An 18,042-nucleotide genomic window follows, 5' to 3' on the forward strand; every position below is an offset into this window, starting at 1 on the left:
GTTACGCAGGAGCAGAGAATATGCCCACTTCCCAATGTTCATCAAGGGTACCGTTCATAAAACTGCAGCCTAACCACTCTGGATTTTAAGCGATAACGCTCTATCAACTATTACTATTAATATGACTCAATAACTAATTAGCAATTCAAAAAAGTATTTAAAACTACAGTTTTGAACGGTTATCTTAAAAATGTCAATAAATACTGCCTAAGCTTTCAAAATATAGATGAGATTAAGTTTAAATGCAACTTATTTATAAGTGCCTTATAAATAAGACCAATATTCAACTGATGTGGTTTAAGAAAAGTACTGAATTGGGGAGTATATGAATTCTAGCCTCAAATCATTTAACCTCTGAGCCTTAGTTATCATTTAAAAAATTTCATAAAGGAATGGTTAATGTCACTATATAATAAAGTATTGGAAAATTATGAATTGTATGAGAAAATAAATTATTAGAAGCAAAAATCAAGACTTCTGAACCAAATCAAAATTAGATCAAAACATTTATTTTTTGTGTTACAAAAGCAAAAATAAAGTCAAGCAGGTAATGGAATAAACATTTTTTTAAGTGCCCCATCCTGGATTCTCTGTCCTAGAATTTAGCAAGCAGTTCAAGTTTAGGTTACTTCAATACTTCTTCGGGATGCTATGAGGTCTCCATCTTATAACCATGTTTCTCTAGTTCAGCTCTATAACAAAACACAGAAATACAACGTCATCAGACATTCTTTATGAGAAAGAAACAGATGGTTTTTAGAAATAATACAGTAAGTCAATCAATCAGCTAAATCTGGGCACCAATTTAAAAAACTACTAAATAGCTTTACTTTAATCCCCCAAGAAGAATCTATATAAAAAATTGGATGTGAATCAATATAAAGCTAATAAAATTTTAATTTCCCATTAATAAACTTATATTTCAATTTATTAATTTTCTGTTAAATCTATTTATGGAAGAAATTTACTGCTATCTTCCAAATACCATACAAGTGTTCTGTGGATAATAAATATTTTAAAAAGTTTTAAGAATCATTATCCATATGGTTAAGAACACAGATATTGGTATCAAACTTTTAGAAATTTCATAATCATTATAATAGGTATTATTGCTATTTACAAATAAAGAGTAAGCAGATTGCTTTCCATATTTACATATACCTATTGAGCTAAGCAAGACAGAAATTATAAATCAAATTTAAGGGTACATAAGAATTATTATGCATTAAGTATATGTAGGCAAAATAAATATATTATAAAATATTAAATGAAACTTTACTTTCTCATTTTAAATGTGAATAAAAATCTCAAACATTTATATTGGAATAAACATGCACTTTAAAAACATAGTTTTATAATTTTAAATAATTTACTCAACTTGAAGTTTCAGTTATACTTTGAAAATGTCAACTGCAATTGTTGATCCGCCTTGTATAAAACATTTGCACAAAAAACGTTGAACGCTGTAATGAATTTCAGCTATTTAAACTATTACATCAAATACTACCAGCAACATACCTGCCACAATTCAGATTTTATAATAATTCACCACAAAATTATTTGAGGCCAACCGATGATAAAACATTATACAAATGAACAGTATGATTAATCAGTGGTCCCCAACCTTTTCTGGGCCACGGACCGGTTTAATGTCAGAAAATATTTTCACGGACCGGCCTTTAGGGTGGGACAGATAAATGTATCACATGACCAGGCAAGCGTCAAGAGTGAGTCTTAGACGGATGTAACAGAGGGAATCTGGTCATTTTAAAAAAATAAAACATCGTTCAGACTTAAATATAAATAAAACAGAAATAATGTAAGTTATTTATTCTTTCTCTGCGAACTAGAACCGGTACCGGTCCGTGGCCCAGGGATTGGGGACCACTGCCCTACATCACTACTTTCAATAAGACAAAGACACTTGTTTGAAAGTATAATTTAGCTTACACATTTTCATACAATCCAATGTAAACACAATAAAAAACACATGGTAGAAATGATATATACTATTTATTACTCATTTCCTCAAATTCCTTCAATTTCTTAAAATTTTTAGTTATTTATAATATAAATAAATACTGACCTAAAGTCCCTGAATAATATTAAGGCCAGAAGAAATTATTCATATGAATCTTTATTCTGCTCAGGTGTAGAGGGCAGTATGGGCTGGTGGTAACATGCTGGATTATAAATCAAAAGATCACCACAAGTTTCTGACTCTATCCCTTCCTTTGCTAAATTTAAATAAAATACTTTTGTCCCCCTCTCCAGAAAAATATAATGCCTGTTCTTCCTCTGTTTCCTATTTGAAATGGAAATAATTTTAAAACTTTCTTAAATATAGTTTTCTGCTGCCTTTAACAAAGTCAATGTACATAATTCACTTTCTCTTATTTTAACAATAATGGAAAAAAACAAAACAAAAATGAATCCATGATTTAGGTAAATAAGTACACCAAACCCATCTAGATCTGTGCCTGTTTGTCATCCTGACAGGAGGTAGTGATCAATTACATTTATAAATTCTTTACAAAACAAGAAATAATGATATGCTTCTCTATTAGCTAAATTCTTAGAGAAGATAAAAATTCTTTGCTAGAATTTAGGATATATAAAAAATTAAAAAGAAAATAAATCAAGGTCACTAAATACAGAACACAGAAAAATACAGGAACACTAATATCATGAGTGGGGTCAAACAGAGAAACCCAGCAGAGTAGTAAGGGGACACACAGTCAGTGTACAGGATAGTGCAGCTTCTGGAACACTTCCACCACACACTAGATTCTACTTGACAGTACTGGTGACATACCAACAACCTTGCTGAGGGAAAAGTACAACTTAAGAACTATCTTATTCTCTAATGGAAAGAGGAATATTTATGCACTTATGAAAATCCACAAACCTAAAGGTAGAAATACAACAGAGAACATAAGAGCACTGTGGAGGCGTCATGAAAACAACCAGCCACAAAGAACATATGGACAATACACTATTTCCAACCAGTAAAAACAAAAAGGCAAGACGTAGTAATGACAAAAAACCCAATTATCAATAATTTACTAAAAGTCCCCAATAAATTCATAGCATTCATTAATGTCTTGATTTAATTTTTAAGAGAAAAGCGCTATTTTCTGACTAATGAAAGACAAAGGACACTCTAAAGAAATTTGAGTTATCGGAGTAGCAAAGGAAGAAAATTCATTTAGCCTCAACTTAAAAATTTTCAAGATGCTAACAGAAAAGAAAACACTGATATATAACTAAGAACACAGAATAGTGACCAACAGTTGAAAGGCCTAAAAATGAATACCGTAACAGCATAATGATTCTAAGGAGGAAGAAAGATGGATGTATATAGAAAATAGGTAGCAAGATGTTCTGATGTGGCTCAGTTTTAAATGGATTAAACCAAACATAAATGCAAAAAGAAAGTGGCGAGAACTTGCTTATATAGAATTCAATTGTAGAATAGACTGATTTCTGTAAAAAAGAACAGAAAGAACTTTTTTTTTTTTTTTTTTTTTATTTATTCATTTTTAGAGAGGAAGAGAGAGGATAGAGAGACAGAGAGAGAGAGAAGGGGGGAGGAGCTGGAAGCATCAACTCCCATATGTGCCCTGACCAGGCAAGCCCAGGGTTTCGAACCGGGGACCTCAGCATTTCCAGGTTGACGCTTTATCCACTGCGCCACCACAGGTCAGGCAGAAAGAACTTTTGAGAGCTATATATGAATAAAGAAAAATAAGAGAGAGATCTAATGCTTACCATTTTTAGAGAAAAACCAGGATTACTGTTTAACAGCTATTGTTCCTATCTTTCATATAAAATTGCAAATGAAAAAAAAATCAAGACAAAAGTGAAAACTAACATGGGTGAGATAACTCCATACCGCATTAAAGTAGCTTAAGGTCTCAAGGCTCTGAATAATTACATCTCAGGGTACTGAAAGAATGAAAAGATAGTCAAAAATAGGAGTCAGAAATTTTGAGAAATCATAGAAATTGTAATAGTAGCAGAATAACAGTAAAAAGTAAATTGTATTATTCCTAAAAAGGGGAGAAAGGAGATGGGTAAAATTGTTATAAGTCTCCAGAATAACACTAAAACTGTCATTAGTCTCCAAAATACTAAAGTCTTTAGAATGCAGGGTTTTGAGACCATAAAAAATGCTCTGTAGAATAAAAGCTGTATCATGATTAAAAGTAAATTCTGAAATTGTTATAAATTATCTCACTTTCCTTTTGAAGAAATATACAAGACTAGAAAAGTAGAGGACTAATAGAACTTCCACATCTTGATTTAAGCAAAGTATGTGCCAGTCTACTAAGATATCTTTGTAGCAAAGACTGACATATATAAGTTGAATCAAAATAAAAACAGGATCCTGCCCAAATAGCTCAGTTGGTTAGAGCATTATTGGGAGTACACATGTTGCCGGTTCGATCCCCAGCCAAGGCATATACAGGAATAGATGAACGTTTCTGTCTTGATCTCTCTCTCTTTCCCTTCCTCTCTCTCTCTAAAATAAATAATTTTTTTTTAAATTTAAAAATAAATAAAATAAAATCAGGAAGGAAGGAAAGGACTGTCCCTGCAACAAATGGTACTGGTACAACTGGATATTCACATTCAGAAGAATGAAGTTGGACTCTTACCTTAACAACATATATAAAAATTAAGTCAAAACGGATTTAAGCCTGACCAGGCGGTGGCGCAGTGGACACAGTGTCGGACTGGGATGCCGAGGACCCAGGTTCGAGACCCCGAAGTCACCAGCTTGAGGGCTCATCTGGTTTGAGCAAAAGCTCACCAGCTTGGACCCAAGGTCACTGGCTCGAGCAAGGGGTTACTTGGTCTGCTGAAGGCCCCCGGTCAAAGCACATATGAGATAGCAATCAGTGAACAACTAAGGTGTCGCAATGTGCAACGAAAAACTAATGATTGATGCTTCTCATCTCTCTGTTCCTGTCTGTCTGTCCCTATCCCTCTCTCTGACTCTCTCTGTGTCTCTGTTAAAAAAAAAAAAAAGGATTTAACATCTAAATATAAGAGCTAAAATTCTAAATCAAAACACATAGGTAAATTTTCATAACTTTGAATTTGTCAATGAATTCTTTAAAAGAAGATGAATGAGACTTCACCAGAATAAAAACTTTTGTGCAAAGAATACTATGAAGAAAGTAGAAAGACAACCTAATGGATGGGAGAAAATATTTGTAAATAATGTCTGATAAGGACCCAGTACCAAGAATACATGAAGAATTTGTACAACTCAACAACAAAAAGACAAACAACCCAACTTAAAAATCGGCAAATGACCTGAATAGATATATAATGGCCAACAAATACAAGAAAAGAAGAGCTCATCATTAGTCATTAGAAAAATGAAAAATCAAAACCACAATGAGATACCAATTCACACCCACTAGGATGGTTATAATACTAATAATAATAAAAATAAATTAACAAGTTTCGGTGAGAATATGATGAGATTAGAAACATCACAAACTGCTGGTAGTTAGTAAAATTATTCTGCTGCTGTGGAAAACAGTTTGGTAGTTCCTCAAAAAATAAACCAGAATTATGATATGACCCAGCAATTATACCTAGAGGATTATATCCCCTATAATCCTATATAACTAACTAAAAATGGGTATTCAAACAAAAACTTGTACATAAATGTTCATAGCAACACTGTTTACAACAGTCATAAACTAGAAACAACCCAATGTCTCTCAGCTGATAAATGGATAAACCAATTGTGGCACACCCATACAATGAAATATTATGCAACCATTAAAAGGAATGAAGTACTGATACATGGTACAGCCTGGATGAAACTTGAAAATGTTATGCTAAGTGAAAGAAGCGAGACACACAGATCACTTACTGCGTGATTCATTTACATGAAATACCTAGAACAGGCAAATCCACAGACAGAAAGTGAATCAGTGGTTGCTAGGGGCTGGGGGAAAAGAGGAATGCAGACTGACAGCTTAATGGTACAATGTTTCCTTCCGGGGTGCAGAAAAATGTTTTGGAATTAAATAGAGACAATAGTTGCCCGACACTGTGAATATATAAAATGTCATTAAACTGTACACTTTAAAATGGTTAATTTTATATTTTACAAATTTTACTTCAATCAATCATATTAGATAGATCTGTACATGAATGTGAAAAAGTACAACTTCCACACCCCAATTGGGACTTAGCATTCTATGATTCTAATTTCTAACGAGTTATTCAATACTGGCAGAAAATTAACTTCAATAGAATTTAAACCACAAGAATAAAAAAGAGAATATATGCTTCTATTTAACTACTTTTATAAAGAGTCTAGAAAGAACAAAAGTTCTAGGTAATTAAACAAGAATTCATGTTTAGAAACACAGAAAATGAAGGCAAAATGAATTACTTTTCATAACCCAAAAAACCTATTTCAAAGATTAATGATCTTTTAAGAGTTCAATTATCTTATGCTGATGACATATTCTGTGTTATACATTAACAATAAGTTATATAAAAACCTGGCTTAACGCTTACCGTAACTGATTGGAGAAGTCATCCTCTACATTGTCATCATCCCAATTATCCTCCCAGACATGTGCATCTTCATCTTCATCTAAACCAGTCCAGTCTGAAAACAGAAACAGATGCCATCTAAATAGTTCTCATATTATTTCCATTAATACAAAAACTTCAGAAAGTTTGCCACTGAAGACTTTAACAATTCAAAACATCTAATACCATATATATGAGAAATGGTAACCTTCCTCTTTACAATCAATTCATGCTGTCATGTATGTTCTCTCAATTCTTGAATTTGCAGATAATCTAAAACAGAATATAAAAATTCTATTTGCCATGAAAATTTCTCATAATTTCAGAAAGATATTTACTTTCCTGATTTTTCCTTGGGCTAGTTTTATAAGGTCTATTTCACAATTTTTCAAAACACAGCACTAACAGCGCTGAAGCAAGTTGAGTAGAGGAAAGTACCAGCCTGTAATACAAAATGGCTAAACATAAAAAAGGTAACTCATATACAAATAAAAAGTAGACCAAATATTTTCTTAAACTTAATTGTAAAATTGTTTTAGAGGAAAATGCCTTTATTCTTTAAGACATGCACACTGAAATATATAATAGTCAAGTGTTATTTGGTTGACAGTTTACTTACAAATGGTTCTTATTAAATATATGTGATATCACATATGATATACATGATAAAAAGTAAACATGACAAAATGTTGCCAACTCATGAAATCTACTTTTGCCCTCTTTAAAACTGAGGTATAACTAATAGAAAACATCATATTAGATTTAGGTGTATAACATAATGATTTGATATTTATGTATAGTGTAAAATGATTATTACCATGATAAGTCTAACATTATACAGTTACACCTTTTTTCTTGTGATGAGGACTTTTAAGATTTAGTCTCTTAATGATTTCCAAATATGTAATACAGCATTAACCATAGTCACCACACTGTATATTACCTCCTCATGACTTAATAACTGCAAGTTTGTAACTTCTGACCCCTTCACCCATTTCACCCAGTCCCCCACTCTAATTTGTCCTCAGTTTTACACTTTTTTACAGGGTTAAAAGATTCAACATAAAGTGAAAAATAATTTTTTAAAATCAGTTTGGAAATTACCTCTAGAAGCCTTCCGTATTCCTTTCTCCTCCTCACCTTCAGAGATTGTCTTTAACGTGTATTTCTATCACAGCACTTATATACTATACAATCATAATAGAGTTTATATGTCTATGTTCATTACTAGTGTCTGAGGTCAAGAGTAACAACTGTATTTTGTTTACCTTTGTATTCTTAAACAGTACCTAGAATATGCACAACAAATTGTTGTGAAACATGAAACAGAACTCCAAATCAGACCTTGTAAATTTCTGTTTGATCCCCTTTCCTCCAAAATCAGTAATTCTGAGTCACAGACATGTACTTTTTTAAGTACTATATGTCCTAGCCATTAGCATCATCTTAGTAGATACCTATTCCAAACATGGCTAAGTACATTTAAACCTGAAAAGAAAAATAACTAATAATAAAAGGTATGAGTTAGGTTTTTCTTATAATGCACATTTAAATTTAAAGCTATTCAGCAATGATTCATTAGTACTTTACTCATTATATTGTCTCGACAAAAATTTTAAATGTGATAAGTGATAAAATACACCCTAAATTTTGTGATCAGTATATAAAGCCCCTATATCATGCTTCCCTACCAATCACCATAGATAAAGAATCGAAGACAATAATTAACTGTTTGAATTACAACTTAAATATTTTAAATTATTTAATGAGTACCATTAAGGAACTTAATGTTCAGAGACAGACCAGAAACTATAACCAATTTAAAAAGAAACTTTAAGGATTTTCTTTATTAACTAGGAATGTACTAAACTATATTATGTAAAAAGTTTGTGATAAGAGTATAATAGCCCCAAATATTATTTCCAACACTTAAAAAATCTCCATACTACACACGTTACAATATATGCAAATTATAATACATGTAAATTCTACTAAAGGACAGATAACATAAACAAGTTGTGACTGTTGTAATCTCTAGGATTAACCTAATATCCCTTGCAATATCTCTCTGCACTGTTTTAATTTTCAATTAAAACATAAACCAATAACCATGCAATTTCATTTAATCACTCAGTTGTATTAAACCCAGAAATACCAAATACCTTTTTTTTAAATTCAGTGAGAGGAGGGGAGGCAGAGAAAGACTCCCACTTGCACCCCCACCGGGATCCACCCGGCAAGCCAACTAGGGGACGATGCTCTGCCCATCTGGGGCGCTGCTCCGTTGCTCAGCAACCAAGATCCTCTCAGTGCCTAAGGCAGAGACCACTGAGCCATCCTCAGCACCTGGGACCAACTCGCTTTAATCAAGCCATGACTGCAAGATGGGAAGAGAGAGAGGGCGGTGCGGTAGGGGTGGAGCAGATGGGCGCTTCTCCTGTGTGGCCTAACTGGGAATCAAACCTGGGACATCCACACACAGGCCCACACTCTACCACTGAGCCAACTGGCCAGGGCCAGAAATACTTTTTTTTAAAAGGGCAAAATAATAAAATCAAGTAAGAATACCCGATTCATATCTAATGCCTTCCTTCAATATGTAGATGACTTATGAAGTGTATACATTATCTTCAACACTTTATCCATTGCAAGGATTAATCATGTAAATAATGACATCTGTGTTGACTTCAGTGTGCAGCCCTCCAGATGTGTACTGGCTAAAAAAAAAATACCATATTTTAAGAAGTCAGAATTAGAAATAACCAATAACAGATGCCTAATACATAAGTTTCTAACAATTCTAATTATTTAAGACTTTTCCCCCAAATATGGCTTTCTTCATATGTGCCAGTGAGAATTACATCTATGACTACCTTTAAATTTCAAAAATCTGAGCTATCAAAGATCCTAAATTCTTATCTAAGTATCACCTTAACATTTAAGTGTGAAAAACAATTTTCTCTTAATGTTTTTAAAATTACTTTTCCCACCCTCCAACATGCATTTCAAATTTTCTTAAAAGTATGAAGGATACACTTTGGAGAAGAGTAAAGAGGAAATTCAATTTATGCCAGATAGTGTTGCAATGTTCAGTCTATACCCATTTTCAGGAGGACCAAATTCTCATTTATTCCTTAATAGTCAAGTTACTCTGAATATAAACAAACTAAACTCCAACAGAGTTTCTTTAAATAAATTTTTAAAAAGTGCCTGCATATGCAGAACATTATATAAAAGAAAATACAAAAGAGAAAGATAAAACTTCAAAAAAGTTCTAAATTGTACATGCACCATCACAGCTGAGTATAAAAGAGAGCAACAGTTCCAAATAACATCATTATGCTCAGGAATATGATAATGAAGCCATGCTAAATCTAGATAAATGTACATGTGTTCCTGCTTAAGAAGTATAAAAGTGATGAAAACTTTTTAAATAAAATTTCATTTCTGTAAGTTATCATGATACAAAATATCCCTATCCTAGAGATCTTAATGTCTATATTCAGGGCTAAGATATCAGTACCTACCTGGCATAGTTCACTGTACCCCTGTATTTTCTCATACTAAGATCAGTAAGGGACTTCAGAGTAACAACCAAATCAAGTTTTAAAAGATGTTATCAGACTATTAGTGAGCTTTTAGTTATTTGTTGCCAAAAGCCTGAAAGAGGCTCAAAATAACTTACATAACCATTTATAATTTTTCTTACATAAAAAAAAGAAATTCAAACAATTCTTTTTATCAAAAATTTTTTAATCTGGCAGAATGGTTCCACTACAGTCATGTTGACTCTGGTTTACTTGGTTGATCAACGATTTTAAATCTCTCTTACAACATTCTCCAAAGCCATCACTACTCTCTTTATTTCCCCAAGCGCTCATGCCCTACACTCATCTCAATTCCGTCATTCTGATCCTTCACACTACTGAGTCAAGGGTATCCAATGTGAACTACACCATCTGTCATACATTAGACATGCCAGTGCAAAATCACAACCTCTGACTATATACTCCCCACACTCTATTATCAAACTAGTTGCCAAAGTTCCCTTGTTATTCTTTCCTCTCTCCCTTCATTTTTTCATAACAACCTATTTCAGGCCCTTAGTCCTCACCCAAGCTATTTCAACAATTTGCGAATTAGCTTCCTTGACTCTCTTTGTATCCTTCCACATCAATTCTGCTGGGTTCATTTCCCCCAAATGCCTATCTAAAGGAAAGCTCATACATATCAAACAAACAAATCCACATCCCACCTACCAAAGGACAAAATCCAAACCTGTCAACTGGCTTAAAGCTTTCCCTGATTAGGTCCCAAACCACCTACATTTGCAACTACTATTTCACAGCCCAATCATACACATTGGTTTTCCACCTTCAAGCATCTACTTCTTTGCCCTCTTTGAGGATCTCCTTTCCTACATTTATTTCTATCTTTTGAAAACTGAATGTTGTTGCTATCTCATATTGTATACAACTGGAAATAATTTCCTTCTTCTCAACTGCTGTTGAACTTTATTAATTAATCTATCTCTCCTCCCACCCCAACCACCATCAGCAGCAGCAAGTGGAATGAAACCAGACAGGCCTGACCTGTGGTGGCGCAGTGGATAAAGCGTCAACCTGGAAATGCTGAGGTCCCCGGTTCGAAACCCTGGGCTTGCCTGGTCAAGGCACATATGGGAGTTGATGCTTCCTGCTCCGCCCCCTTCTCTCTCTCTCTCTCTCTCTCTCTCTCTCTCTCTCTCTCTCTCTCTCTCTCCTCTCTATAATGAATAAATAGAATCTTAAAAAAAAAAAATAGTTGACATTTGAAACCAGATAAACTCTTCCACAGAAGCCCAACAAATAAAGACAGTCAAAAGCTAAGTTGTTATGGTTTAACTAGGGGTGAGGAGTAGGACTTGGAGTCCCACATCCCAGAATTAGCACCTGCAAAATATTGAAAAACTCAAGCTTGTTATGAAAACTACTGTTCCATTATCTACACTGACATTTATATCATTAAGTCCAAAGAAATATTTACCTAAGGAGTCAAATTTGGCTCCGTGCAGCCTCTAGCTGTGACCTTGGTTTTTTCCTGAACCCCAAATATAAAATCATAGGTTGCTATAAGGATTAAATGAGAGACTATGTATCTAAAGCACTTAGTATTGCAAATGGCAGTTAACAGCATTTTATCTCTGCACCATTCAGTGCCAGATTTATAGAAAAGACTCAAATATGTATACAGCGAATAAATAATTTATTATGTGCTAATCACTGCCTGGGAACTTGAAGGGTGATGGAGGTAAAAAAAAAAAAAAAAAGAAACATGTTTCAGAACAAAGATAATTCCACTTCTACCAAGCATTAAAAATATACAGGGTGGGTCCTGACCTGTGGTGGGGCAGTGGATAAAGCATCGACCTGGAACACTGAGGTCGCTGGTTCGAAACCCTGCACTTGTCTGGTCAAGACACATATGGGAGTTGATGCTTTCTGCTCCTCCCACTTCTCTCTCTCTCTCTTTCTCTCTCTCTCTCCTCTCTAAAATGAATAAATTAAAAAAAAAATACAGGGTGGGCCTGACCAGGCGATGGCGCAGTAGATAGAGTGCAGGACTGGGATGCGGAGGACCCAGGTTCAAGACCCTGAAGTCGCCAGCTTGAGTGCGGGCTCATCTGGTTTGAGCAAAGGTTGCTGGCTTGAACCCAAGGCTGCTGGCTTGAGCAAAGGGTTTCTCAGTCTGCCGAAGGCCCGCAGTGAAGGCACATATGAGAAAGCAATCAATGAACAACTAAGGTGTCGTAACGAAAAACTAATGATTGATGCTTCTCATCTCTCTCTGTTCCTGTCTGTCTGTCCCTGCCTATCCCTCTCTCTGACTCTCTCTTTGTCTCTGTAAAAAAAAAAAAAATACACACACACACACACACACACACACACACACACACACACGGTGGCAGTGGGGCAAAAGTAGGTTTACAGTTGTGAGCACAAGAAAGTTTATTTTTGTATTACTTATTATTGTATGATTTTCCACATGAACTACTGTAAACCTACTTTTACCACACCCTATTGAACAGAACACAAAACTAGTGGAAAGTTATTTGGTGAATTTTTAGTATTTCAGAAGCATAGTTTTTTAAAACTTTTATTTTTCCCTAAATGTTTTCACAATCTATCACATCTTTCAACGAGTAATATTTAACAACTGAGCAGTAACATTAAGTCTCCATAACTTATTGCTTATACATTCTATAGAATCAGTGAAAGGGCTAATCAAATAGTTTTTCAAAATTGTTTTTACTGTGTGATATCCTGAGTCACACCTCTCATTTCCCACTCTCAAGCACCAATATCTTAATTTGTTTTTTTTCACTCCACTGTATTTTTTATACATCTTGTCCATCTTTCCACATTCTTAAACAATGTATGCTATTGTTCTATGTATTTTCATATTTTATACGAATAACCACACTATTTTTAAAAGTCCTCCTAGAAAATAATTTTAACACTAGAAAATAAATAATCAAATAATCCACAAACTCAACATGCTTAGGTTTGGATATACTTAAAATTAAAAACATTGACATTTCTCAAAAATTGTTCAAATTCTAAGTAAATCAAATACCAAATAGCATCCCAAATCCAAATCCCTCAATAGATTAGGGGGCAGGGGAGAGCTCTAATATTCACTGAATACCAATTTTATGCCAAACTCCATGCTACACTTTACATGTACCATTGTTATAGACTGAAGATCTGTTCCTCAAACTCCCTAATTCTTAAAGTGACTGTATTTGAAGATGGGGACTTTAGAAGGTAATTAGGGTTGCATGAAGTCATGAGAGTGGAGTCCTCATGATGAGATTATTAGTGCCATTATAGGAAGAGACACCAGAGAGCTTGCTCTCTTCTCCGCCTTATAATTATATAGTGTGATGGCAATAGTCTGCAAGACAGAGAGTCCTGAGTAAATCGGCTAATACCTTATCTTAGGTTTTCCAGGTTCCAGCACTGTGAGAAAATAAATTTCTGTTGTTTAAGCCACTCAGTATATAATATTTTGTTATAGCAGCTCCAGAGGACTAATAGAATCATGTAATCCTTATATAACTCTAATTATTATCCACAAATTACATATAAAGAAACTAAGAATTAAGAAGGTAACAATAATGGTCATCTCACTCAAAGAAACCAACCCAAATCAAAATGATACAATTATATGTTTCATACACCAGGTTCAGAATGACTAAAATGTTAAATATGGAGCACAGGCAACCTAACAAGGGAAAAGGCAAAATGTAGATGTAACTGTTAATTAAGATAACCCTTCTCATTAAGTCAATTTGAAAATATACATATATGTTAAATTTCAAACTGCATCTGGTCTTGGATGAGGTGTTAAGAGCCCAAGCAGAAACAACTCCAGGGGCATTCCTGTGGAGAAGTAGCAGGACTGGTGTCAGAACCTGCACTGGGTGAAGAGTGAGGAGGGGAGAGGGTGGCCTGACAAAGAATTCTGAAGCCCAAGCGGGACGAGGAGGGCTTGTGTGGGTGGAAGGGGCAACACAGATTGGTTAAGAAGGAGGATGACTAAGTAGATAATAATGGAAGCCAGGTTTCTCATTGTTGGAGAAGGGTATTGCAAATATGGGAAGAAAAGAAAAAATAAAATAAACCCTGTTATTGGTGCTACCTGTGTGAACTCATGATTTTATACAAACACATATACAGATGTAAAAGTGTATATATGTACACACACATTTGTATAATTCCTAGATCCTTCCACTGAGATGGTCCTTAAAGCAATCAGCACACTGGAGTTAAGATCTTGCCTTCTAAATATTCTCCACTAAAAGGAATGTGCCTTGGAGAAGTGGCTGATTCTAGGACTAAAGCAAGGAAATTACAATTAGCCGGGAACACCTTCTTGTGCCAGAATGTTAGGAAATACACAAAGAATGATGGTGACATATTGAAAGTCACAGTTGACAGCTTGAAGAGCTTCCCAATGTTCAAATATGGGACAATTTAAGGGTCAAAGTAAATAATAGCAATAAATTATAACCCATTGAATGAGAATCCATGAGTCTGTACCATTATTTTTTTTAAAGACTTTATTTATTCATTTTTAGAAAGAAGAGTGAGAGTAGGGAGGAGGGGAGGAACAAGAAGCATCAACTCCCATTTGTGCCTCAACTGGAAAAGCCCAGGGTTTTGAATTGGGGACCTCAGTGTTCCAGGTCGACGCTTTATCCACTGTGCCACCACAGGTCAGACAAGTCTGTACTATTATTAATAAACAAATGAAAAAACAGAAAGTTTGACAATAGATGGAACAGTCTATTTACATGGTTTCAAAATCTCTCTTCAAAAAATACCTAATAATTATAAAGGGAAAATGAGTAACCCAACAATGGAAAACTCTCTCAGAAACTACCTTAATAAAGTGATCAAAGTGAACATCATCAGTAATGGAACAAATGAGAATCATGTTCTTCCTGACAGGATGCAACAAGAACACAGCATCCTATTATAGTCCTATCAAAATGCAGAACCTGATTATTTAACATACGTACAAGGCACGAGTAGTGCACAACTATTAAAAAGCATGAGGTATATTTTTATATTAATGTAAGACATAAAACATAAAAATTATGTCTAAGACATAAAACATAAAAATTAAGAGACTGGTATACATAATACAGTCCTCTGTGTATATTTAAAAAATACAAACATACACAAAATTATATGTATATAAATTCTGAATGAATACTTAGTTTTGTTACTTATCAGAGCAGTTTTTATTAGTAAATATTGATTTCACCTTGTAGGCTAATTTTGTATCTAGCAAAATCTTACTAATTCAAATTAATGTGAAAGGAAAACCTGTCTGAATTATAAAACAAAGAAGCATACAGAAATCTGAACAAAACAAAGTAATTTCAAATGTTATTTCTCACTCTAACTGGATAGTTCCCTGAATGAAGTCGGTTCTACACATTAAAAGCTGAAGATAACAAATATTCTGTAAGGTGACCAATAAATGGCAAATTACTACTTAATGCTAATAAATCAATCTATTGTGAAGGTCTCTGTCTTCTCAAAAAAAAAAAATTCTTTGCTTTTCCTTTTAGCTTTAACAAGATTTTTTTACTATGTAACTACAACATTTTAAACAAATTGCTACTGACAACATAAACTTAGAACAAGAACAAACTACATATTCTGCAAAAGCTGGTAAGATAAAAGTTGCTGAGAAAAATACTGTGTATCTTCAGGTATACAGGTGTCTCAAGATTCTTTTTAAGCAGTCAATTCTCAACTATACCACTCACAAAAAGTAGGGGATATTTCAAAATGAGTAAGAAGCGATAAAATATCCCCTACTTTTCGTGAGCAGGGTACTTATTTTAAATACAGATTCATTCACTCAACAAGCATTTACTGATCACCTACAATGTACCAGGCACTTTGCTAAATGCTAAGAATAAAAATCGGGTTGGGGACTAACTACTTTAATGGCAAGCTTCAGTTTCCACAGGATTGTGGTGATAATTGGCCTATGTTATGTAAATGGGGTGCCTAACATTGTACTTTGTATATGATAAACAATGGATAAATGCTATTCTGAAATGTGAAGCTTGCATAAGAAGTAGATCCTGCCCTCAATAAGCCAGTTTTCTACTGCATAGTCCAAAACTATGAACGAACTTTCGAAAGAAAACGTGTGACAGATAAATCTATTATCAAAACAGAAAACAAACAATCCCCACAATATATAATGAATCCCCAAACTGAAAAGAAATGTGCTTTGGGTTAGTTTGAGTTTGTGTAGTATGCACACTAATATCTTCTTCCTTAAAAAAAAAAGTACACTATAAACACAAAAAACAAATGTTGCAGCCGTGTGGTTTTATGATTTAATAGAATCACGATGGGTATAACTTAGGACAATTTTGGTAATGCAACAATTGCTTAGTTTAACAGATTTGTACACCATTAACCACAATTCTTTGTACCACCTTCAAATAAAAGTACCCAGCAGTAACCCCCTTTTCTTATGAGATACTTATCCCATGTATAACATGTAGGCTAAAGCAAGTAACTCTGAAAAAACCAAGTAGCCACAACGATCAAACAAATAAACAGCTAAAGAGTTGAAGAACTGGTGTCAACTGGGCCAGCTGTCCCTTCAAGTGCAGCCAGTTACACGACACTGGGAAGTTTCGTAACTGTCCCGAGGTTCAGTTTCTTTATCTCAAAAATGGTACTATCGGTACCTACTCGCTACATTTGTGAAATAAACTAGTTCCTTTTGGTAACCACGAGGCTAATAAAAACAGACGTTTTAGGATCTTATAAATCCTTCCATGTATCTCATCTCAAAGTTAAGTAATCAAAACTGAGTGAGGAACAAAGGTCAGACAAGACCGGTCGTAAGCACCGCCTGGCCCGGCCACCCTGGTCCACAGGCTCGGTCCGGAGCGCCCGCGACGAGCGGCACCGGCCTAAGCCGAAACCATCCGGGGAACTCCGAGGTGCGGGGAGGCTGCGGAACCGGGCGGACAACGGGAGGCAGAGGTTCCGCAGCCGCGAACCAGACAGCCCGGCGGAGGAGGCACGGGCCCCTCCCCGAGGAGGAGAAGGCGGTCAGCCCCGCCGGGGAGCCCCTCCGCGACACTCGGACCCGAGGCCGGCTGCCCCGCGGGCAGCACTACCCGGCCCGACTCCCCGCCGGGGCCCGACTCCCCGCCGGCGCCCCCGGGCCCGGGCCCGGCCCTGGCTGCCGCGCTCCTCCCCCAGGAGGCCCGAGAACAGTCCGCGCGGCTCACCTTCCGCAGGGAACTCCTCGAACTCGTCGTCCTCCTCCAGGAGCCCCAGGTCTACCGGCTGCTTCTTCTCTGACATCGCAACTCCCCGCGCCCCAAACCTCTCAGGCCGGTAGGAAAGTTGGAGCCTCTCTTCCTCACCACAACCGTCAGCGCCGCGGGAGCCGCCGAGGCCGCTCGACCATAGAGACGCGGGCGAAGAGCGACGGGAGCGGCGCGGGGAATGCTGGGATACTGGAGGTCGGCCCGCGCTTCCTGCGGGTTTAGCAATGTTTCAGAGGGAGGAGGGTGTTTATGTCGTACCTCTGTGTTCTAATCTGAACTCACTGAATTGGTAAACTGAAAATCAGGGTGGGTTTCCCAGACTGGAATAGAATCATACTGTGGAAAAAAAATTTAAAACGGAGGGATGAGGTGTCTGCTAAGATTCATTAAAGAACTGCTAAATGCCAGGCCCTTAGCATGAATTAGCTCTGTGCTTAAACCAAAGCCCTCAGCATGGTATTAAATATCACCACATCACAGAAAATTCAGATTCAGAATTAGCCAAAGTCACAGGTGGTGTTAGATAATCCAAACGCAGATGTGGTCACCTGACTTGAATCTCCAAACTTTTCCCCTCTGCATTCCTCCATCTTGTGGATACAGGGTAC

General features: G+C 35.8%; 1 long non-coding RNA gene across 1 annotated transcript; it reads right to left on the minus strand.

Moving 5' to 3' along the window:
* Window positions 1-493: 493 nt before the first annotated feature.
* LOC136310448 (uncharacterized) lies at window positions 494-17,586 on the minus strand. The gene is made up of 3 exons (XR_010726567.1): window positions 17,393-17,586; window positions 6,553-6,646; window positions 494-692 (listed from the first exon to the last, which is right to left on the minus strand). It is a non-coding gene; the product is annotated as an uncharacterized lncRNA (long non-coding RNA).
* Window positions 17,587-18,042: the final 456 nt, after the last annotated feature.

This window comes from Saccopteryx bilineata, chromosome 7 (assembly GCF_036850765.1).
Source record: "Saccopteryx bilineata isolate mSacBil1 chromosome 7, mSacBil1_pri_phased_curated, whole genome shotgun sequence".
Lineage (NCBI taxonomy): Eukaryota > Metazoa > Chordata > Mammalia > Chiroptera > Emballonuridae > Saccopteryx > Saccopteryx bilineata.